Consider the following 25,680-nt stretch of genomic DNA (forward strand, 5'->3'; position numbering starts at 1 on the left):
TAAAGTGCATTTTTCAGAGTTGTCCCTCCAGCAAGGCGTTTGCCTTTGCCTTTTGTTTATTCTTTCCCCCCATTTTGCTCAGGCCCCAAATTTCACTTCAAGATCGCTTTCTGTTGAATTAGCCTTCATTTCAGGTCAACAGACAGCTAACAAATATTAGCACAGATTTTCGCCCTGGTTTCCTTTTCAATTTGATGTTTAATGCCCTTTTCCACAATGATTTGTCTTCTGTAGTGTAGTTAGCCCTCTCCTGCACGTAAGTGTACATTCATGCAACCTGGCAGTTTATATTTCTCAGATCCTAAAGCGTGTATAAATGGTGACTCCTCAGGAGATTCCATTCCAGCAAAGTCCAATCATTTGTCGTCAGTTTTTCAGCAGTAAATAGTGAAAGACATTGTATTAATAAATAAACTGAGGTCACATTAACCTGAGTCAGCTCTTTCTGAGAGAAATGGAAAGCAAACTGCTTTATGTGTGAAAAGCATTACTCGCATGGATCTGATCAGAACACTTGTGGGAGTTTCACAAACAAAATAAGCTACCCTGGAGCGATGATTGTCAGTTTTCTTCTTTGGGACAATGTTCCTGGCCTTCCATTAAAACAAAGAGCAACAATTGTCTAATTACAAATAAGTCTTAAGCAACAAACTCCGAGTTGAAGTAATGTATATGCTTCCAAAGAGAGAAAAAAGTACAATAAAAATGGTGAGTTACAGCCTGAAAGAAGTGTACAGATTAAAGACTAAAAGCCTTCAGAGTCTGAGTGTTAGGAGACAGATACAAATGGGTGGCCAGGGGGGAATTATGAGAAGACTAAGTTCTCTGAGACGGGGACCTAGTACAATGGTGTCCTGGTCAATGACTGGGGCTCCTAGATACTTTTAGTGGAGAGCTATTTGTATTGTGGTTGTACCCAAGTCTAAGAACTGCCAATGCCATGTTTAATGAGAAATAGTGAACATTTTAGAACGTTAGAGAAAGTTGCCTTTGAACTGTATAGTTACTGCAAATCTACTAATGATGAGCATATAAACCAGATAAGCAGGACAAAAGGAAATATCAGCCCATGAAAGATAGACAGCATGGCTGACACCTGCCAGTATTTCCAGACTGTCTTCCCTAATGGAATTATGAGACATGCACATGCTTAAGTAATATTCCCAAGGTGAAATTCTATCCTGGATATGGATGAACCACACTGAATACTGGAAAGCAGGATTTGGCCCCTACCTGTGGAGGAAAAACCCAGCATTTTAATATGTAATTCCCAATTAGGTAGTCAGAGACAGTCTCTGACACACAGAAGCTGACAGCTGATGAGCTATGTTCTGCAGCAGAAAAGAGGAAGCTACATATTGAAATTTACAAAGCCATCATATAAAAGGAGATCGTAACATTAAGTATGAATAAATGACTTACCTAAATCACTCTCCCCAAACCTTACACTTGACTAATCTTGTCAAAACACCAAGTGCCATAATGAGTAACACTAAAATTGCTGTTCTGTTGCTTATTGTATGATACGTTAGGCCGAAATAAGAAATTTCGGAAGAAGTTACAGAACGTTCACACCTTGATGACCCATCTCCTAAGTGGGGCAAGCAACTAAAGAAACCACATTATGACAGTGTTCAGTAACCTGCACCAGGTCTCCTTTTATTAGCTGAATTGCTTCAAGGTGCTGGTTCACTAGGCCCTTAATGGAACGGGCTTCACAGAGTCTCAGAGATTGCCTCCGAGCAATCTCTTCTGGGACCCATCACAGGAGCTGTGAGTGTCTGGCATCCATTTAATAGAGCCCAGGTTTCGACTCAATTAGAGGAAGAACCATTTCAGTAGCAGGCGCCGGGTTCCATAATAACTCCCAAACGAGACCAAGAGGAGTCACTGGTTGAAAAACACCTATGTGATTTAGGAGACTAAATCCTATTAGACTCCTACTTCATTCCAGCACTTTGAAAATGTCACTTACCATTTCACTCACCAAGTTGTGCTATAATTCATCTCTTCCCCATACTGTTCCTCAAAGAACCAGGGTATAGCCATAGTGTTCATACAGGAACTGGTTTAAATTAAGCAGAACAGGTTTAAAATATGAATAGGATAGAGAATGTCCTGCCATTCATGACAGCACTCACTCACTTCTATGATCCATGCACAGTGCTTAGAAACCAAAGTGAGAGATGCTTTAGAAATGGGTGTAGAGAAAAACTTATGAAGAGAAATGTAATTGATTGAACTGATTTTTGTATGCAGCAAATTCTTCTGACTTTTCTTACTTGCAGGAATAAAGTGGGGATTGTAGTTCAGAAGACATGCATAACTGTTCAAAGTGGGTGTACAATGCTACTGTCCTGACTTTGCTCTCTCTTTGCACAGCTGTAAATAAAGATGGAAGATACAAGGCAGTGAGAATGAAGCCCATAGACTCCAGAATGTATCTTCCTCCTTGAAAGAGTCTAGGTTTGCCACCTAGGTAATGTCATTAAGGCAGACTTCTGATACATTTAGTTCACTCCTTTATCCAATTGAATCTGAAGCAGACCCATTGCCACTACAGTACTTCCTCTGCTGCAATCTAAGTCATATTTTGTGGAGGGTGACAAATATATGAAACAATTGTTAAAGCCAATTCTTTCATACTTTGAGTTGTAAAGGCAGGGTTACTCCAAATTAGGATTACAGGTGCATGAAGGTAATACTGAGTAAGACTGAGGATTAATGAGGGGAAAGTCTGATTCAGACACCCTCCTTCTGTGAGTCACTGTCAGTGACAGTGACGGGCAATTAGGCCTAGTGGTTGGAGCAGGAGACAGAACCCAGGGTCAGAGCTGGAGTCGGAGGCCAGGAATGAGAGCCCAGAGTCAGAATCAGCTTACCAGGAGTGATGCAGGGCTGTAACAGGATAGGAGCTGGACTGGAAACAAACAGGCATAGGAGCTATCAAAGCCATGGGCAAATGCTTTGAGCAGCCTGGACCCTGCTATGCCTCTGCTGATCTCCTTTAGCCAATCAGGCAGCTCAATTAGGGCCCAGCTGCACTTGTTAGATTACCTGGGGGTTAACTTGGTAGGTAATCAGGCTAGCTGCAAATCCTTACTCCTGCCAGTGCTCCCTCCTCCAAGGGTGCCGATGAGGGGCTTCTAGGCTGGGATAGATTTCATGAAACTCCTGCAGCAGGTTCAGGGTATGAATATTTTCCACTGGTTCCCAGTGCACTAAATATTGGCGTTTCCCCCTAATGCATCAGGAGTCAAGAAATTGCTAAGCCAAATACTCCTCCTGGTTCTCTGTGTAAGGTTTCAGGAGGGGTATGTGAAAAAATATCGATATTGGGTACTTGAGGAAGGGGACTGTGATGGGTTGCCCCCACTACTTTGGGGAGCCACCTGATGTACTGGGGTACCATCAAGCCCACCTGTTCCACCAGCCTGGGCTCCCCTACACTGTCCTGCTGAGCCAGGCCCTCAAGCCTACACACACACACACACACACCCTCTATCTACCTACCTCTGCATGGGAAGACTCAGCTAGGGAATTGCCCAGCACTCAAGTGCATAGAATCATAGAAGGTTAGGGTTGGAAGAAGAAAAGGAGTACTTGTGGCACCTTAGAGACTAAACAAATTTATTAGAGCATAAGCTTTCGTAAGCTACAGCTCACTTCATTGGATGCATTCATAAAAATCTGCCCCCCCCCCCAATGTGGGGGAAGATATGCACAGCTTTTTGCCCCCCAGTTATGAATTCCACAAACTAGTTTTAGAGAAAACAAAATCAGGCTTATTAACTACAAAAGATAGATTTTAAGTGATTATAACAGATAGCAAACAGATCAAAGCAGATTACTGAGCCTATAAAACAAACACACAAACTAAGTTTAATACACGAAATAAACTGGTTAAGTAATAATTTCTCACCCTAAATGTTGTTTTAGGCAAACTGCAGGGTTTCACAGGCCAGACACCTTCCCAGCCTGGGCTCAGCTCTTCACCCCCTTCCCCCACTTTGTCTTTGTTTCTTAGATGTTTCCAGCAATCATCCTGCGTGGGGAATTCAATGAAGAACAAACCCTGATTAAGTCACTCCCTGGCCTTAAATAGGTTTTTACATATGATAGGAACCCACTGTTTTCCAGTGTGCCCCCCTTCCCTCCCAGTGGAAAAATACTTGTATTCTATCATGGAGTCCAGTACCAGGTGACATGATCACATGACTCTGCAGTGTCAAAGCAGCCATGAGTCAAAGGTCATTTGTAGCATCCCAGGAAGGTGGGAGATTAGCATCTTCAAAGACCTATTGTTCTCCCTATTGGTTTATTGACTTGTCAGCCAGACTGATTGCATGTTGTCTGGTGGGGATTCCCCAGGTGCAAACACTTTTGTAGTACAGATGTAAAATCAATATTCCTAACTTTAGCTACAAAAACAATACATGCATACAAATAGGATAATCAAATTCAGTCAATCATAACCTGTCCTATGATACCTCATATGATCCATCTTGCATAAAATACATCTTCATTATGTTACACTCATATTATAACAATATTTTAATAAAGAATATGGGGTGTAGCGTCACAGGGAGGAATACCAATCCAGCCTGTACCCCTCTATTGGGGATGAGACTTGACGTTTCTCATCCATGACACGGGTCAGACCTTTGTGCGGCACAGAAGGCTGAGCTTTGCTCTTGGCAGTGCTCCATCACAGTTATCGCTCTTAATGCAGAATTCAATTAGATTGTCTGGGCAAGGACTTAACTCAAGCCAGCTCATCTCTGATTTCGTTGAGGCCGAGCCATAAGTGGTAATGCCATGCAGGCTCCTTGCACTCAGTGGCCACTACCAGGTATGGAAATCTCATGGCAAATTTGGCAACTGATCGTTGCTCCGACGCAATGCTTGGAGCACAGCTTCTGCTGTGAGTGTGCAGTTCAAGTAGTCAAAGGTTACCACCATGGCTTGCACAAAGTTTTCAAACTGGCCCAGGAGCAGGCTAGATTTCTCCAAGAGAAAGGAAGCCCAGGCCAGGGCCTCCCCAGTCAGCAAGATGATAAATCCTCCTTGGGGTGTGGTTGGTGGGGAATACTCACAGTCACAACAGCAATAGAAGCTGACACCTCCTCTAATCACTCCTCTATTCCCAGCCAGGAACTGCCTTCCTACTGCCAGGCAGCTCCTTTTATCTGAGGCTGCTGGCCTCAGATTGGCTGCTTCTGTGAGGCCTCTTTAGGCAGGCCTGGCGGACCCACCTGTGCTGCTCCTACCCTGTCACATCTCTGCTTCCTGGTGGGGTGCAGTAGGATCGCAAAGCCAGGGAACTGCAAAGGCCAGGTACACCCCGTCACAGGAAGGAAAGAAACAGTCAGACATTTTCTAAAGAAAGTCCACACATTTTCTGTTTGCTCCCTTTACGCCTAAGGGCCTCAACAAGTAGCCAGAGTTTGTGGCTGGCTGAATTTACACTGGGATTGCAGAGAGAGGGGACCCTGAGGACTTTGAACGTGAAATAGGGCTGGAGAAAAACCGGCTCAGTAGGAAGAGGCCTAGGGAACTTGCAGTGACGGATTGCAGGCGGAAGGCATGTTTGCTGTAGGCAGGGTCCCTGGGTTGGAACCTTGACTGGTGGGCAGGCCGGGGTTCCCCCAATGGCCACAGGTAAAATGGCATAAACACCAAGAAGGGCATAGGCTTTATCTGGGAGCCAGAACAAAGGGCCGAACTTAAAGGGCCCAGAGCTGAGGCGGTTAGTTATTCGACTCCTTAATACCCTGGAAGGGGTACATTTGGACTTTGTGACTTGGCCAGAGGACCAAACCACTGAAGACCCACAAAGTTTAGCCAGCAGGCTGCAGGGGGTGCCCGGAGTGATAAAAGAACTGCAGCACACCCAGCCTCTGGGAGGCGCTCAAGAGGTGAGTGCTGTCTCCACCCATCCTCAAAAGGGTCTCTAATGAAAGATGATGAACTTAAAACAATGTCCAAAGGGCTCATAGAGGAGTATTTGGATGATTTTGTATTCAGGCTGCATCCTCTTAGCTAACCTTTCATTTTGTATTTCACTTGGTGTCATTCCCATTTGTTTATTGGTCATGACAGCCCCGGAGACTTTACTAAGGCTCTGCTGGGTAAAAGTCACATCAAACAAACTCAAAATCAGAATGGATCAGGCTTACTGTACCTGGACATACACCAGAGTGTACATCTGTCTCATGGTGTTAAAATGTCATTAAAACTAATTGTATTCTCTTAGCTCCCGTCAGATATACGGCTGAAAGCTACTCTGAAACGGGAGGGTGTGTGTGGTGGCTTGAGGGGGCAGGCGAGCGGCTCAGGATCAGACTGTGTTCTGACGATAAGAATACTTGATTTTTTCCTCTGATCTATTTTTGATACCAGAAGCAGATGGCTCAACAACAATTACAAAACAGTTGAGTAGCTTTAACAATGAACACAGCAATGGGACTTTCAAATGCCTGTATGCAGGGCACATAAATACTTTCTACTGCCATTAAGTTCAAATCAGTTCCCTGGTTGTAAGAGAAGCTGATGTGTGTTTTCTGACCTTTCCTGCAGGTGTGCTGTGAACAAAAGGCAGCAGTCACCCCCAGGTCATTCGTTTCAGAAGTCTGCTGGGGAACATCTCTCTCTCCTGTCGCTTTTGTTCACTTTTTCCCTTTCAGCTGGTAAAATTGCAGTCTCACTGTTGCCCGAGGCTTGAGACCTGCCAGGAATGGCCAGACCATCCCAGATATGGATCAATGTAACCTAGCAGAAGTCACTCCTTTACCCATGAGAGCAATTTGCCCAAAAAGTTGTCAAGTGTGAGGCAAGAGGCTCTTTTAGAAGCCCACGCAGTGATGAAGCAGATATGGATTGACTTTGTTTCCATGGCAACACCTGCTGGTCCTCTGCTGTGCATGAAAAGTGATTTCGTTTTGTCTCTTCTTTAATCTTTATCACAGTCGTGTTATACCAAAATGAATAAGCTTTGCCTTTGATTGGGGTTTTTCAAACCTCACCTCAGTACGGCTGTTTAAAAAAAGTAAAGAAAATGATACAGTATGTGGTCAAAGACTTGTCTCAGAGGTTATAACTGACTTCCTATTTAACCAGGCCTAATTGTTATTATTACATATGGATAGATATTAAGCTGAGTACCCGGAATTGTTTTAGGAAGACTATACTATATAATTACACAAACTTATGCAAAATTGCTGGCACTTTCAGAAAAAACAGAATGCAATCTTAATAACATCTCCAGTGAATCAGCATTCTATAATATTGGATTTCATAAGGGAGGACATAATTGTAAGGTGCAATGTTTTGAGACTATTGCTTTAGATTCTGTCATATTATAAAGTCTAGATCACAGGAATCTCAGGGGAATTGGAATTCTTGACTCTTCTTTGTACTTTTTTTTTTTTTAAGTAGGAGTTGGAATTAGTTTCCATCTACACATTATATTGTTTGATTATACCTCATCATAAATACAGACCACTTGCCACTGAAGGAATAATTGCTGCAATTTTAAACTGCTGGGAAAAATGTAAACGGGTTTTCGTGCATATTGCTATTAGATATTCACTGTATCCCCTGCACTTATCTCCCTCCTTTCAATTTCTTTTATTTTCACATTTTCCCACCCTTAGTTAAACTATCCACTAGCGGGTATGTAAACTTCTTCTATCCAAGGTGCCTTAAAACAACTCAGTTCAATTTTATTTTTCAGGTTTGGTGTTAGTAGACTACCTTAAACTTACAGCTCAGATCCAGGACTGACTCAGTCATTCATCTTTCCATGAAGATAAATGGAGTTCCATGTTGTTTATTCTGTGTGTAGGGGGTGAGAGATGGAGTTCTTTCAGATGAGACTCGAAAAACTGACATTGTGTCTGTTCTGAATTGCCTTTAAGTAGCTAATATTTAAAGGTGTGTGCATGTGCGTGCCTGTGCATGCAACTCCATGCTTAATTTGGGTGAATAATTGCAGGTACTTCACATACAAATCACGTGATCACATGGATAGCCAATGATGCAGACAACTGGCCATTTCACTATGCTTTTATATGCAGTCATAGTAACTTCACACAGATGAGGTATGCAGTACTGAAAATGATTTTGCTTTTATTTTGTAAAACTCTAATTGAAATGACAAAAAACAAACAGAATATAAGTTTTGAGTCCTATTTGAGTTTTTCCTGGCAGTTTCATTGTCACCCACTTTGGCCATTCTCCTCCCTACCCCCAATTGTCTCACTTTGTATTCCTTTTGCAAGAAATGTAAAACATTTTGGGACCTGTCCTGTGGCCACACTGTTGCTCCTCATGTGCCAGTTCGAAGAATACCAGTTATACATAAGGAGTGTTTTCCAATAGAGCATTTTATAACTTCCTAGCCATAACAAAAATTGCCAAGGCAAACCTTACAAATTGTAGTTTGACAATGAATTCGCTATGGGACTAACATTACCCATCATTTGCAGGAGAAGGTAAAAAATGAGAAGCCATCACCAAATGGCCCTGGAGGCTAGAGGCAAGCATCTTCAGCTAAAAGAGAGGTGATGAGGATTTCAAAGCTCACTTTTAATGCAAATGAACAATGACAGCCATGACAATTGCATAAGAACATAAGAATGGCCATACTGGGTCAGACCAAAGGTCCATCTAGCAGAGTATCCTGTCTTCTGACAATGGCCAATGCCAGGTGCCCCAGAGAGAATGAACAGAACAGGTAATCACCAAGTGATCCATCCCCTGTTGCCCATTCCCAGCTTCTTGCAAACAGAGACTAGGGACACCATACTGGCTATCTTCCATGAACTTATCTAGCTCTTTTTTGAGCCCTGTTATAGTCTTGGCCTTCACAACATCCTCTAGCAAGGAGTTCCACAGACTGACTGTGTGTTGTGTGAAAAAATACTTCTTTTGTTTTTTTTTAAACCTGCTGCCTATTAATTTCATTTGGTGACCTCTAGTTCTTGTGTTATGAGAGAGTAAATAACACTTCCTTATTTACTTTCTGCACAGCAGTCATGATTTTATAGACCTCTATCATATCCCCCTCTTAGTCATCTCTTTCCCAAGCTGAATAGTCCCAGTCTTATTAATCTCTCCTCATATGGCAGCCATTCCATACCCCTAATCATTTTTGTTGCTCTTTTCTGAACCTTTTCCAATTCCAATATATCTTTTTTGAGATGGGGCGACCACATCTGCATGCAGTATTCAAGTTGTGGGAGTACCATGGATTTATATAGAGGCAATATGATATTTTCTGTCTTATTAGCATCCCTTTCCCAATATTCCCAACGTTCTGTTGACTTTTTTGACTGCGACTGCACATTGAGTGGATGTTTTCAGAGAACTATCCACAATGACTCCAAGATCTTTTTCTTTAGTGATAACAGCTAATTTTTTCAATCTGATGAAGTGAGCTGTAGCTCATGAAAGCTTATGCTCAAATAAATTCGTTAGTCTCTAAGGTGCCACAAGTATTCCTTTTCTTTTTGCGGATACAGACTAACACGGCTGCTACTCTGAAACGAGCTAATTTAGACTCATCATCTTATATGTACAGTTGGGATTATGTTTTCCAATGTGCATTACTTTGCATTTATCAACATTGAATTTCATCTTTTGTTCCATTTTGTTGCCCAGTCACCCAGTTTTGAGAGATGCTTTTGTAGCTCTTCGCAGTCTGCTTGGGACTTAACTATCTTGAATAGTTTTGTATCAACTGCAAATTTTGCCACAGCACTATTTACCCCTTTTTCCAGATCATTTATGAATATGTTGAATAGGACTGCTCCCAGTACAGACCCCTGGGGGACTCCACTATTTACTTCTCTCCATTCTGAAAACTGACCATTTATTTCTACCCTTTGTTTCCTATCTTTTAACTGGTTATCAATCCATGAGAGGACCTTCCCTCCCATGCCAGCTTACTTTGCTTAAGAGCCTTTGGTGAGGGACCTTGTCCAAGGCTTTCTGAAAATCTAAGTACACTATATCCACTGGATCCCCCTTGATCACATGCTTGTTGACCCCCTCAAAGTATTCTAGTAGATTGGTGAGGCATGATTTCCCTTTACAAAAACTATGTTGACTCTTCCCCAACAAATGATGTTCATCTATGTGTCTGACAATTTTGTTCTTTACTATAGTTCTTTTGTTCTTTACTATAGTTTCAACCAGTTTGCCTGGTACTGAAGTTAGGCTTACCAGCCTGTAATTGCCTCTGGAGCCCTTTTTAAAAATTGGCATCACATTAGCTATTCTCCAGTCATTTGGTACAGAAGTTGATTTAAATTATAGGTTACAGATGACAGTTAGTGGTTCTGCAATTTCACATTTGAGTTCCTTCAGAACTCTTGGGTGAATACCATCTGGTCCTGATCACTTATTACTGTTTATTTTATCAATTTGTTCCAAAACCTCCTCTAATGACACCCCAATCTGGAACAGTTCCTCAGATTTGTTTCCTAAAAAGAATTGTAAGGCAAAATAGTTTCCTGAATGATAAAAGGTCACACCTGATTGCCAAATTTATATAAAAGCATATCAGTCACTGCTTAGTACAAATCCTTCAGTACTAGTTTGAAGTTGGGGTATTTATTGTTGTTGGAGATGGAAGTAAGAGACATATGGAGCAGTGAGTGTGTTTCTTGACAGTGCTGTTGGCAATATGAACCAGGGAAGAAATGTACAAGACTCTTCCCTTAACATCTTATGTCTTTAAGGCTTTGGGTGGATAAGGTGTGTCCTGCAGCCTTCATTGTCACTAGACGTAGTTTTTGTTCACTAATATATACAGCATGTAACTTTCCCCAAAGATCTTTTGGCGTTAAAGATGTTGTTTTGACATAATGGACCTGATCCTCCCCTACCTTGCACGTTGTGCTGTCACTTACACCTGTACAAAGTGTGTGAGAGTGGTAGCATTTTACATCACACTTGCTCTGCTTAGGTATAAATGACTATACAAGGTGGGAATCATATTTTGTTATCTGTATTGTAATCCATGTTTTGTAACTGAAACCTCTTAAAAATCATTTCATTCCAAGACCCTTTTAAACTGTAACTTTATTTTAGCTGTAGACAAGGAGATCAGGTGGGAATGGAGAAGCAGGTAGCAGAAAGCAATAATAGTTTTGTGCTAATGAAGACCTAACTGGGTTTCTTCCCCTCAGATATTCACACTCTACCCACACCTGCTACACCAGTTAATCCAGCAGCATTATGCTGAACATTTGAAAATACAAAGCCACCTTATATAGCAGCATGAGGATCAGTGGTGTAACATGTGCCACGCTGAGTCATAAAGTTAACACAATGGAAAATTACTACCAGTGCTGCAGCCAACATAAAGCGCACTGTGGAAATCATTGAACTGCAACCTTAAGGACTCATGAAAGTTAGTTCTATTATTTTGCAGTAATTCCTTAGGTGTATGTTATTGCCACAGTAAATGTTAAAATTGAATCAGCGAATTGTTGACAGAGTAGTTCCTATTGTAGCTCCATTTAAGTACACCAGAAACATTAACACAGTCAAATCATGAGGGGTATATAAAATAAACAGATGCAAGACAAACAGAAATGAAAAGGGAGTGTACGTACACTTTTTTGCAACACTATTCACAACACCTGGAATTTGAACTAGGAGAACAACTTAAAACAGCTGGTGAGCTAGTCTAATTCATCTCCTGCTCTATCAGCCTGGAGAATACCTGATACTCATACAAATTGATGAGCAGCTTCCTCATTGTGTGGCAGTAATTATAATCTACCATGTTGGTATTTGAGTAAAGGGTCCTTAATGCTTAGAAAAATCTGTAGAAAGATACTCAGAGGTTTTCAGATACAATTATTTCCGCATATAATCACATACCTGCCATGGCAAATTCAGAAAAGTTGTTGCCTCAAACAAAGGATCTCTGTTCCTTGGTATATGTAGCCTCATTGCCATGCTCTCTTATTACCCCTAGTGTATTTCAACATAGAAAGCACAGTCTGACACTGGTGCCCTATTCCTAGGAAGAGATGGGTTTTGTTATTTTTTACACCAGTTCTGTAAGGGAAGTGTTAGGACCAGTTTATCTCTGGTTGTCTGATTTATCTCTGGTTATCTGAGGTTCTTGTACTTGTTTTAGGCAAGTAGATAAAGTGTTTAGTTTGTTAGATTGTATCATATTGTTGCCCCTTCTGATAGTCATGTCCTATTATGACACTTGCATTTCCCCTCTGCGTGTTAGCAGTTTGTTTGGGGCCATTTATCTAGCTTTCCAATGGAGGAGAAATAAATTATACAAATCTGGTTTAGTGAGGGGCGCACACAAGGAGGGGGGCAAGCAGGGGCATGGGCCCTCCCAATAATCGGCAGGGGCACAGAACGCCCCCGGGGCCATGGCAGGGGTATAGAGCTCCTTGGGCCCCGGGGCGTGGCGGGAAGGCTGATCTCCTCTGGCCCCAGAACATGCTGCTCTGAACGCCGTCAGTTTTTATTCCTGCACACACCCCGAGTATAGTCTAAGTGTAACTTGTTTTATTTATGCACACATCGCTACCCCCAATCCTAGAACAGAGTTGGGCAAACTGCATTCAGAGCAATCCCTTCTTTCAGTAATCTGAGCTCAACACTAATGTCTAGACAGCACTAATTGACTCCAAGAAGAGACTAAGGCAGAGCTCAAACTGTCCTGCCCCCACACCTTTCTCTAAAGGACCACTGCCTCCTCACAGAACAATGCATAAACAAAGAACACCACACAACATGTCGTCCTAAGAAATAGAACTTGAAAGGCTATGAGTAATGGTACCACCTGGTGATACCTACCATACCATACCATACCAATATGGTTAATGCTCTGCTAGGTGTGGCTCGTGTTCTGTTGTGGGTTAAGAATTATGCCTTTTCCAGCTGGAATGCAACGAGGCAGCAAAATTGTAGAGCTGTCATACAGGCAGAGCAAGACCGCCTCTCTCTTTGCAGAGTTGGATCTGATCCAAGTTGACTTACTAATGCAAAGTTGGTATTTTTGTTGTGTTTTTCTTTGGGTTGTTGTTTTCGTTTGGAGCTTTTGCAGATTTGAGGATGGTAGATGAAAAGCTTCTGGAACAGATGTAGTAAGCAGGGTAGAGTGATCAATTAGATGAATATAGATGTCCCTGAGTGAAAAGTGTAGGTCTTGCCATTGCCTCACCTCACTGAGTCTGAAAAAAAAACAGATGGACATCCAATTTTTAAATCGGATTAGATAATGTGTTCTCCCATCTATAGTGTAAAGGGGACCCAAAGGTGAAGGCAAAGTCCTGGGAGCCTGTATAGAGGGAACGACAGCTCTGCAGATTCCCCCTCTCTGCTCCCATTCACCTGTATGGGGCTGCTTCAAATCACCTCCACAAAATATCCCCTGGGTTGGGTGGGGAAAGGATGTGGGGCTGAAGTGAGAGCCTCACTAAGTGGCATGTTCCCCCTACACCATGGTGTAAAATCCACAGAGGAAAATGAAAGCCAGAATAGAGAATGCATGAGCAGCACTAACTGGTCAATCTTCTTTAAGGTATAGCACTGAGGGTGACCCTGTGGCCAATGGCAGCACTTCAGAGTTGTTCTTCGGTGATTCCAAACTTGGGGGTATGGATTCCCATAGAATCCATGTTTTGCCTTCCCTGGTCCCACCTCCTGCCTGTCTTGCTGGCCTAAAGAATTCAGGATGGAGGGGAAAATGTACTTAGAGGATGGCTCTGTAAGAGCCTCTGAGCCTGATTGGCCACTGCCTTGCGCCTTATGTAGTCACTTACATTTCTGCCAGGCAAAGTGGGTGTCAAATGTACTCAGATCGGAGTAGCAGCCTTTTACATCCATTTTGCTCAGCCCAGGTGTTTGACTACACAAGGGCAAGGCAGTGGTGAATCAGGCCAATTGTTTTAGTATATCCTTTTCCTTCTGTGCGTTTCTATTTAGTTGGCATTGAGAATGGCCTTAAGCATGAGTGAAAAGAGAGAATTAAAAGAACATGAGGAAAATAAAGAGAGTTACATTAGTCAGAAACTTTATCCTGTCAAAAGAGTCAGACACTGGAAGTGACTTCTTAAATAATATCTCTGAGAGCAATAAATCTTAAACACTTAGGCTCATGTCTAAGGGTATTCCCTCCCTACATCACAGATTGAATTATCAGTAAAATAAAAAAATGCCAGCAGCCTAAAGGTTAATTGCAGCATGATCCTTGATTTGCTAGTAGGTGTGTAATCAGGAGTCTTTCTGGCACACTAATCAATCAACAGTGTGCTTCCAACAGGAAGCTTCCAACAGAGATGAAACTCTGTGTCCGTCACCACATTTCTGCAGACTTACCAAACTGAAATGAGAAAAGAAAGCTGCAGTAAACAAATGGAAAAGTCCCTCCTAGCAAAAGCAGAATAGAAGGGGCATTTATCACATGTCAGACACAGGCATCAGCTGGACTTCTGTGTTCTCACAAGCTATGTGGGTCAAAAAAAAGAGTGTAGCACAATACAAAATCCTCATTTCAGTCCCTAAAATACACTCACTGCTTTCATAATGCCTACAGAGAGCAACATCAACTAACAACAACACAAAAGAGCCCCAAGATACTTCCTCCTGTGGGTAGCTCAGCATGTCCAAGAACACAGAATTTCTCATACCAAATATCAGGCCGGTGGTCCAACTAGACCAGCATAACAACTTGTCTGTGTACCTAACAGCCACCAACCTGCACCGTTCACCCAGCTCTGCTTTTAGAACAAACTGAGCCACTGACCCATACATTCACCCTGGCAAAATGTACTTTTCCTTCTAAGGGGAGGGGGGAAATGCCAGAAAACAGTCAACATAAGAATTTTCCACATACAGAAGGTGACAAATTTAAATTCAAAAGTCAATGAGATTTATAATACATACTATTTTAATATTTATATCTAAGAGTCTAGATGAACTGAAATGATAGTCAAAACAAACTGTTCTTACCTTATTGAAACAAAATGTTTTGACACTATCAAAATGAAACAAGAAAGCAGGAACATTTTGTTCTGACACTTTCCCATCAAAAAACTTCATCTTAACTGACATTTCCTGAGAAATGTTTTGACTCTGATGAAACTGCGTTTTCCAGTGGAAAACTGTTCTCTTGAAAAATAGTCGATATAGGCTTCTGTGCCACTTAGATAAGTTTGAAATTTTCACCCCAGCTTTCTTTTCTCAAGGAACTATAGAAATATGAAATCCCTCAGTATGTTTCCTGAAACAAAATCTCACAAATCTATAGTGGGAAATTATTTTAAATGTAAGGCAGGGACAGTAATATAGCTGTATCATTATATGGAGCACATGCATACCGTGCTATCACTAACACGATGACACAGAAATTGTTACCTAACGGAAAAACAAAAATCAAATGGGGATTTCTGTTGGGCCTTTGCCAGTGGTGCCTTCCAGATAGAAGAGTTTGTTCTGTTCAGGTCACCTGTTCAGAACTTCAGAGTTTACTATGCTTAATCCGTTTATCATTTAGTAGTTGAGAACCTCAAAACGTGTGTGACACAATATCATCTGTTAGTGTCACACAGTCGGACACTAATGAAACAAGAGCTCATTTATTTTAGTTCTGAATCCTGAGGTGTGTAGTCCCAAAAGAAACTAGAGAGCATCATAAGTATTGTGTGAGTAGTACAGTTAATTGCATTATTTGACTCTGACTTAATTATCTTTAAACGTGAAATAAACATATTTAATAACAACTGTGCAATGGAAAAAAAATCTCCCCTATCTTCATAGTGTAACCTACTCTTCAGTGGCTACACCATCCGCTCTGGCAGAAAATCTGTGGAAAGACACATTTGGGATGGGGAGGTAAAAATCTCCATGAGATTCTGCACGTGGAACATTCCCGGCCACTGTCCTCCTGAGTCCCTAGGGGTATGGAGGGTAGTGCAGGGTAGGAGGCAAGCTCTTTCCCAAACTCATAGATCTCGAGATCTTCATGGATATGGAAACAGTCTGCTTCCTGTACAGCCAGCACTAAGACTGGGTATGTGCTTGAAAGGTGCTTGAATGGATGTCAGGGAAATCTGGGGTGGAGGTGCAGTGTTCAGGCAAGTAGCAAAAGAAAATAAGAGCCAGTTGATGCCATTGAATTCATTGCTTGCCATGATTGTTATGGGGTTTGTTTTTTTAGCTTCTGCTGATTGTTGTTCAGTGATTGGTTAAGAGAAATGAATGACTAGCAGAGGGAGAACAGTGAACAGGGAGCTGTGAAAGAGGGACCTAATTTAGCTTCAACAGCATGCCTAACTTCCATGCAAATTGGATGTTGGTTCACATGTCCAATTAGCTGTGCCATCTGTGTACTTGTGGGAGTCGCACATGCAAACTCAGAATTTTTGCATATGGAATTGTGCATGCCTATGTTTGATAATCATGAAATAAATAACCAAATGATTTTTTAAAATCAATCCAGTACATTTTCAGAGAATATGATGGAAATCCTATAAATGTTGCATCATATATTAAAAGCACATTTTCAAAAAGGATTGGGACCCAAATTTGAGATACTTTTACTTACTTCTGTGGCAAAAGCCATTACATTTTTGTATCCATTTCTTTTTAATTCTTCTGTTCAAGAATAGTTTCAATTCTCTATTTCTTTAAGGAAACATCAGTGCCAGCAGCTTTGTACTCATGAGCAATCCCAGAATAACAAACCAATGTATGCATGCAACGGAAGGGAAAAAGCAGTTCTGAAACAATTTTCATTTTTAAGCTTCTGGAGGGATCATTGAGGGGGAAAAATTATTCCATATACTTCTCTGCCAGATTAGTTAGCTGGAAGTCAAACAGTTCATAACCTCTGATGATTTCCTTTCCTAAAATTTTTTCATTTGGTCACATTTCAATTACTCTATTAAAAATGTGCTTATTAACAAGATAGATTACAAGTTCTATACCATTCATACATGGTTAATACAGAATGCTGCACTGTGTATGTACATCAATGCAAGCAACTTATTTGATTTTAAAACTGAATGACACCTATAGAAGGGACCTTAGGAGCTTTTCATTCTTTAAACATCACCATACTAACTGGTGTTGAAATAAATGGGCTTTTGTTGCAACAGAGCTTGTTCTCACAATAGTCTTTGTGCATTATCATGCAGTATGAGTTTTAGGGCAAATGCGACTTTCAGATTGGCATGCAAATGAAAATGCATTTAATACATCAGAGTTACATTCAGAATTTATTTTAAATGAATATAAAAATTAGAGACAAACACATACAGTAAAAGTGTTTAGCCTAAGTTGAACAAGTAAAAAAAACCCGCAATACCTCCAATAAGTGTACATTGTATTATTAATTTATATTATTGTAATGCCTACCAGTCCCAGTCATGGACCAAGATCCCATTGTGTTAGGTGCTGTACAAACACTGCACAAAAAGATGGTCCCGGCCCCAAAAAGCTTACAATGCTAAGCATGAGACAAGAGACAGGTGGATACAGACAGAGTACAAAGAAACAATGAGACAATACTGATCCCCATGGCTGTGGTCACAGCACACCAGCATGATGTCACATCACATTTATAGAAAGGTACCTCCCTCTTCAGAGTTACAGGAGGATTGGGCCCATGTTACTGCCTTTGTCTGAAAGTGAGGAGATGTCAGTGCCGGGCTATCATTCAATTTTCAAATATGTCACCTAAATGTAAGGAATAAAATAGAACATCTCACGCACTTGCCTGAATCATTCAGCAGCAGCTTGCGTGACAGGCCACTTTTAGTGATGATGTAACTTTTAATTCAATTCTACACGTGCTTCATGTCGATATCTCTATAGCTGATCTCAAGCCTTCCTGAGAAAAAAGGGAAGGGAGTATATAAACAGCATCCTGCCATGCAGCAGAAGAATGTAACTGCTATTGGAAACAGGAGTAGTTTGGAGGTTGAGAGAGAGATTAGAAATGTGCTATTTGAAGGCTTGTGTGTGAGGTGTTTGCCATCTTACAAGAGTAAAATGTATAAAATGGATTAAGAACTTTTAAGGGGTTAATGTCACAGCCCTGGTTCAGTTTCTGCTGCCGAATCCTTACCAGGCTGTTGTGCTTGGATCTGTATGCTTTTAGGCTCTCCAAGAACTGGGTGGGCTCCAGTCACTGTCTGTGTTCTGGACCTTGGGCACACTTACCAAGCACGGGCTCTGCCCGGTGCCATTTTGAGGGAAGGGCGTCACAGGCTAGCTGCCCGAGGCCCCGACATTAGTGCTGAACCCCACAAGTTTTCTAAGTGCTTTAAGCACATCCCTCCCAGAGCTTCACCCTCATTGGGTATTCTGTTTTACTGTTTGTCCCTTCAGGGACATAGTTGAAGCAAATCAGACAGACATTGCAGAGGGATTTTTAAACCATTCACTATTTACTTTAGACAACACAAGGGATACACAGACCCATGCAAAATCAGAAACATCTGTATACAATTCCCTGCCTCAGTTTCCTCACCAATCCTGAGCATTCTGTAGTATTTTTCAGTGTCTTTTCAGGGTTCAAGGTACCCTCTCCCTGGTCCTCACTTTTCTGATTCATGGAGTCTTCTCTCTAATGCCTACAGCCACCGTCCTTTAGCTCTGGCTGCCACTGCAGTCAAACAGTTCCCTCTTGCTTAGGAAGCACGCCCCTTTGTTCCTCTACCTGAACTTCTCAGCATCTATGTTCTTAAATGCATACACTAACAACTCTGCCTCTCCCTTCCCCTTTTGGGGACTTTTTCCACTTAAGAACATAAGAACGGCCATACTGGGTCAGAGCAAAGGTCCATCTAGCCCAGTATCTAGTCTTCCAAGAGTGGCCAATGCCAGGTGCCCCAGAGGGAATGAACAGAACAGGTAATCATCAAGTGATCTATTCCCTGTCGCTCATTCCCAGCTTCTGGCAAACAGAGGCTAGGGACACCATCCCTGCCCATTCTGGCTAATAACCATTGATGGACCTATCCTCCATGAATGAATCTAATTCTTTTTTGAACTTCCCTCTCTGGAGAGAACCGGTTTTAACTAGGTTGCAGCTACCCTGTTGTTCTGCTAGGACAAAGTTGATTCAGTTGTTGACGGTCCTTAACATCCTAGTCAGAAGCTACCCAGGTACCAGTCCCCCTTTCCTCAGAACAATAAATATGATGCAAAACTACTGTGAAGACAACCTATAGGATATAAACATAATATCAAACCATATTGATATGTTGTATAAGGACAGAATTCCCCCAAACCATCACAGTTAGCATGTCTTTATCTTCTTCCTCCGTGTCTTTTCCCCTTCCCCAGCATTATTGAAAGGCTAGTTGGGGTGGGCTTAAAATCAATTGACCTATTAATTATTTTATTGTGGACCCCAGTGTCATGAGCAGGATTGTGCTAGGCACAAATATAGAACAAAAAGGATGGTCTCTGCCCCAAAAGCTTACAATCCAAGCAATCTGTGCCTGGAATTCAATGAGAACAATTTGTGATGTTTTAAGGAAAGGTTGAAGAAGTTGTTTGGTCTGGTTTGGCTTTTGTACACACTCTGGTTTCATGTGGAAGTACCATAATACAGTGAAAGATACTATTTGGCATCTTCTCCTCAGAGGAAACGAAATACTATTGTCCATTTAGAAAGATTCACAAGTATGTCAGCTTGATTTCCAAAACAGAGGTTTAGAAATGTTTGGATAAACTTTGGAGAAATATCAAATCTTCTGAAAGCTTGTGTAAAGCGAATGTTTGAACTTTTTGTGGTTTGCCCATCAAAAGCATTTGGCAGATTGAATTATCTGTGGGCTAGTTATTTCATGATTCACATCTCTGCAAGAGAGCAACCTCCATGCATTTCCACTAACTTAAAGTGAAGATATGTTGCCATGTTTGTTACAACATAAATATCTGACCTTTAAATTTAGAAAGAAAATAATACTAGTTGTCTGGATAGGCGACTCCTGGGAGGGACACAAAGGGGGCATCAGCTAAAGGGGAGGACACTTGACCTCCCCATGTGACTCCTCCCTGCCCCGCCCCCAGCCCAGGGCCCTTGTGCTCTCCCCGGCCCCTCCCAATCCCACATTACCTGCAGGGCGGGACTTTGCCCTCCAGCTGCACCCGTTCTGCCTGGCACGTTCAGCTGCTCTTCCTGGCAGCCAGGCCCCAGAGGCATGGCCGGATGCTGCCCGGTGCAGCACAGCAGCTGCCTGGGAGAGCACCTGGCTGTGGCAGCAGCAGGCTGCCCGCCACCCAGGCTCAGCTGCAGGGGACAGGAGCCGATTCTGAGCATGCTGGAGGTAGGGGGGCTCCATTTCGCTCCGTCACGTCCCCAGAAGCCGAGCCCGGGCAGGGGACAGCCCAGCGCTGCTGCAGCCTGGCGCTCTCCCAGGCAGCCACTGCGCTGCACCGGGCAGCATCCCAGGCAATGTGGCCAGAACATGAGAGGCCCTGGCCCCGCCTCATCCCTTCCAGCTCTGGCCCCGCCCCTTCCTCTCCCCACCCAGGCCAGCTGCTGGAGGGGCACTTGACCCTTTGTGATCTGTGCCTATGGCAGCTCCTCAGCCAGCATTCATTTGCAAGCTAGCCTGTTTTCATCTAATTTGAACTGGGAGGTTTGTCCCCACTGATTGTCTGCAACTCTCCCAGTCATTTCCACTGAAACTATAAAGCTCTGAATACGTGCTTAAAGGGTTGAGGAAGGGTGGATGACGCTTGGCTCGGCTCCTCATATGCATACCGGCCAGGTTAGTCAGTATTTGGCCTCTTTTTATCCCCTTTATCTCGGAAAACAGAGGAGTATCTGGTTCTAATCTTCTATAGTGCTTTCCATTCTTTGACAAATCTCCACAACATTCCTGTGAAGATGGGAGGTGACATTACCTACGTCTTACAGACAGGGAAACTCCAGTGCAAGGGAGGATACAGATGTGTGGATGGATGCAATGGCATAGCCAGGAAGAGAACCATATCATTACTCTGAGGCCTGGGCTTTAGCCATATACCATGCTCCTTCCCTAGTAAGGTACTTAGGCAAGTCTGTCTTTTGTTTTAAGTTAAACACAGACCTTTTCCACTTTTGTTGGCAGGCATTTTGACTTTTATTTTAAAATCACTTTTCTGGGACTAAGTCTGTCCATCAGCATTTGGCAATTCTCACTTCAGGATAAACACGACTCCTCTGAAAAAGGAGTCCCCATTCTGAGCCTCAGAAGGAATCTGCTTTTCTAGGGTCAGATCCTACATGACGTGCTCAAGGGAATTTACTTGTCAAATGCTTTTCCATGAGACATATGCCAGGGAATCATAAACAGCTTCAAATAGCTATCAAAGTGCATTTCTTGTCAGGGTGTACACTATTGAATATATTTAGTTATTAACCAGCAGTAGTTTTATTTATTAGTGACCATTGCTGTCCCGAGGGTTTGTCTTCGCAGAGTTAGAACACCTTGAGAAGTCATGTTAACCAACATGTTGCTAAACAGAACTTTGCTGTAAGTGTACACATGGACCAGATGTGCTTACCACCCTATTATCTGACTGTCAGTAAACCTCAAGCCCTATAAATTCATGTTTAACATCTTATTAGCTAACATGACTTCTCTGAGGTCAGTTTGAGCAGGGGGTTGGACTAGATGACCTCCCGAGGTCCCTTCCAAACCTGATATTCTATGATTCTATGACTTAGCTGCTCAGTGAAATCAAAGGAAGTGTAATGATTTACTGTACTATTGTAAAACTCTAAGGGCCAGATTCTTTCCCCAACAACCACTGAAGTTGACAGGAACTAAGGGTAAAATCTTGACCATAGCTACATTCTCACACAAGGGAGTAAGTGGATGAACAGCATCTCCTTGCTTCCTTAGCAATGGTAGTAATATGGGAGAGACCAGCTTTCACAAGTCTGCTACTCCTCATCCTCCACAGTGGGATGAGAAATGCGTGGGAAGAGGCAAGGAGTGGGTGGAGCCTTGACTCCATCCCACCCCTCAACAAGCAATATTATGCTCATGTAGATAGAGAAATATCTTTAACTTCTGCCAATACTGCAGATTTACACTGGTGTTTCAGAGCAGAACTAGGTCCATCACTCCCAAGTGTTCTGGTACACAAATAATCTAACTGAAAATATTTGCCACATACAGGACTTGATCTTGCAAGCACATGATTGCTGCAGTCTAGCTCAAGGGTAGATGGAGGCTATACTTGGGACACAGGTAGTGTTAATCAATACGGTGGGGCTTTTCAAAGCTACCTAAGGGATTTGGCCTCCAAATTCCAGAATTAAAATGATGGAATTAAGGGTCTAAATTCCTTAGGCAGCTCTGAAAATCGCAGTCTAGGTCTAATTCTCTACACTGACACGTAGTTAAGTCTCAAGTCCCCGGCATGTCTGCTTGCTTACTCACAATTACATAAGGTTAAGGGAGAGGGGTCTTTGAGGATTGTACTTAAGACCTTGTCTCCTCAATCATACTAATGGGGCAGGTAGCTACACATTCTTCATTCTATGCTTCTGCTTCTAGACAAGGAACGCAGTGGTGCTCTTACGAATATAAAATAGAGTTCCCCTGCACTCTCTCTCCTGCTCGTTACTTTTTACCTTGCACTTATGTGGGCAACACTCAGTACCTGAGCTGTTCAGGATTACGCCCCTCAGGGTATCTGCACTAAGGATACTGTTGAACAGCATAACCATGAGTCAGAGGGCACCTGCTTTCGTAACACAGAGGACATGAATAGTATTATGAAGCTCTTACTTTGCAAACTTACTATAACATCAGGGACGTGTACTAGGAGCACCAAGAATGAAGCAACTGAACTAAGAAATGTCAATGAGCACCGGAGATTCTTGTCCTTGTCCTGTGAATTAACCTTTCCGCACTCCACTTTCCACCAGTACGCAATTAGATTTAATAGGTTCAGGCATATTTTCACGAGTGGACAGTTCCTGTCAAAGCTCATCTGCAGTCAGCTCCAAATTAATATTTTATTGGAGGAAATTAGCAAAATGAAACCAAGCCTGGCTACTCACCACCAGTGACATTTCTATGAACCATATGATGGTTGGTCAGCTTGCTATGGATAGCGCACATATTACGAGCAGTACTGAGGCCTGTTTTGCCCCAGGGATTTTTAAGGCAGAATACTCTCTTCATATCACTCTGTCATGGAAGCTCTGAGTAAGGGGCAGCATGTAGTTGTACTGTCCTGGGAGCAGACCAGGGACCAGATAATGACTCTGAGGTGCAAAGTGGTCCCGGATTCCTTCCTTTATGCAGGGTAGAACTAATCAGCACTAGCTCTACGGCTGGCTGTGATTGTTCCCACCTCTGTGCTAGCTCAGCTGCACTGGACTTCGTTTTGTCTGGGAAGAGAGTGTGTCAAAGCTGTGCCATTCCCTGCCCCTGCCCGCCCCCCTGTGGAAAAAGAGGAGTAGCAGCCATGCTCTGTTGTGGGGCAGTAATGGTGATCAGTCCCATGTTGCTGCCAACAATAAGGGTAACCAAGAGGTGACTTATACACCCTCTGTGTGGGTAGCCAGGGTCAAGTTTTTGCTTATAGCTCCTTTTAACTTCATTGGCAGACAAGGGTGCTGGAACAATTTGTATAGTGGGCGTGCTGAGAGCCATTGAACCAAACATAAACCCTGTATATGATTGAAACCACTTCAAGCCAGGGGATGCAGCAGCACCCCCAGCATCCCTAGTTCCAGCACCTATGTTGCTAGATGGGGAAAGAATCTGTTCCTAAGATTTTTACATTAGTGTAGCAAATTACCATCATGGCACCTGTAGGTCTCCTGCAGCATTAACATTTTCTCTTTCCATCATTGAATCTTTATTCCTCACACATGTAAATCTTCATCTTTCAAAGTGAATCTCATTTTGTTCTTTTCTGCCCATGTTTCTAATCTCTCTAGTTTCCTTTTTATTATTTCTGGGTTCTGACTGGTGTCGCACCCTTCTCTGGTTGATACTATCTGTGAATTTCATTAGTGCGCTGTTTGCTCCATCTTTAGATTAGCAGGAACAAAAATGGACCTTTCAGTTGCCTACTAACCAGTTCTGTCAACCTGACACTGTATCATTGATCATTATAAGGCTGAGCCAGTTCTCCATTCCCACAACAAGCCCATTTCAACGCAAGGTTTCAAGTAAGATTTTGAGAGGCACTGTATTGGATTCTTTACTAAAATCTAAATATATTCCATTGACTATGCTCCCCTTATCCACTGTTTCTGTAATTTCACTCACATTTAGCTTAATCAATTCGATACGGCTAGGCATGCAATAACAAGTGGCAATGTGACTTAGGGTGTTCACGAGCTAATTAATTTCATTTGTGTAGGCTGAAAAATCAAGTGGGTTCAATAATGTAGCAAATCAAGTTGATTATCTGTTGTCACTGCAACCTTGTATAGTCTGACAGTCACAGCAGTTCTGGACAAAGTCAGTTTGCCAGTCACGTGTGCTGAGAGTGGCACGAAGGAGACAGAGCTATGTGCACCTCTGATAAAATGACTTTTAAAACCAACAGGAAGTGACTGCACTAAATGCAAGCACGATTTTCCATTTTTAGGGCAGCCGAGACAGGCACCCTGATGTGTTGAAATCAACATCACGATGTCTCCTTTATTTATTTTAACATGAGCGTTGCTTGTTATTTTAAGCTACGTGACAGTGACAGGCTCCTAATCAGTCATCTCACACTCACCAAGGGGTTAAAGTTCTCTTTCTAGTGGATAGCAGGGGTTTGAAATGAACCTCAGAGACTTCCCCACAGATGTCAAAAGAGAAACAACAGTAGTAGGGAAGAAAGTTGAGAGATAGTGGCTCACTCCTCCCCTGCTCAAATAGCCAACGTATCCTAGGTTATAAACATGTTACAGTTGCTGTAGTAAAACCTAAAAAAGAGGTTTGCCTTTCTTTAGCTTTTTCTGACTCTCTGACGGGGAGACAAGAGGTGAGGAAACACAGGCTGAAAAAGAGCATTGTTCCTTTCTGACCTGTGAGGCAGGCATAGCTACTCAGCATTGTAAAATGAATGGGCACAGCTACTTTCCTGGTTCTTCTGCTTATGCATCTGGAAGCTGTACTGGCTACAGCTTGTGACCGTGGCCGCAGCACTTTAATGCAAGTGCTGAGGGGCCACTTGTCAACCTTCCCTTTGTTGGAAAGGTTGCAAACATCCAAGTCCCATTACAGCATTGTACACACTGCTGGAAGAAGGGAGATAGGTCTTGACAGGATAGCCTGTAGGGACAGTGGCTTCACCAGCCATCACTACCAGTGATCGCATTGCTGCAGGTATGTGAGCAATAACTTTGGTAAGTGAAAATCCACAATCAGCTTAAATGCTAATCAAAACAAACTGCAATTGGAGGAACAGCTAAACATAGTCCATGTCTGCAGCCCTGTGCATTCGATTTGTTAGGTATATGAATTCAGAAGTACATACCTTTTTAAAACTCTTTGTGTGAAGGGACTTTGTCTTTCATAAGCTGCTTAAGCTTCATTTACACTTATGGGACTGTATAAATAATAAAAAACTGAGGCTTATCATCAAATGTTACAATAAGCTCTTATCTGATCTATTTTTACAGTAGCTACTGGAGTGAGTGGTAACTGACCCATCATGTGACAGAGGCAT

At 42.4% G+C, this 25,680-nt stretch overlaps 2 long non-coding RNA genes across 2 annotated transcripts; both read right to left on the reverse strand.

The window, feature by feature from the left end:
- Positions 1–347: 347 nt before the first annotated feature.
- Positions 348–3,996, reverse strand: LOC122464020. The gene is made up of 3 exons (XR_006287853.1): positions 3,923–3,996; positions 1,976–2,065; positions 348–1,233 (listed from the first exon to the last, which is right to left on the reverse strand). It is a non-coding gene; the product is annotated as an uncharacterized LOC122464020 (long non-coding RNA).
- A 7,082-nt stretch (positions 3,997–11,078) lies between these two features.
- On the reverse strand, positions 11,079–25,662 carry LOC122464022. The gene is made up of 3 exons (XR_006287855.1): positions 25,489–25,662; positions 17,761–17,878; positions 11,079–13,217 (listed from the first exon to the last, which is right to left on the reverse strand). It is a non-coding gene; the product is annotated as an uncharacterized LOC122464022 (long non-coding RNA).
- Between the last annotated feature and the right edge of the window lie 18 nt (positions 25,663–25,680).

This window comes from Chelonia mydas, chromosome 1 (assembly GCF_015237465.2).
Source record: "Chelonia mydas isolate rCheMyd1 chromosome 1, rCheMyd1.pri.v2, whole genome shotgun sequence".
Lineage (NCBI taxonomy): Eukaryota > Metazoa > Chordata > Testudines > Cheloniidae > Chelonia > Chelonia mydas.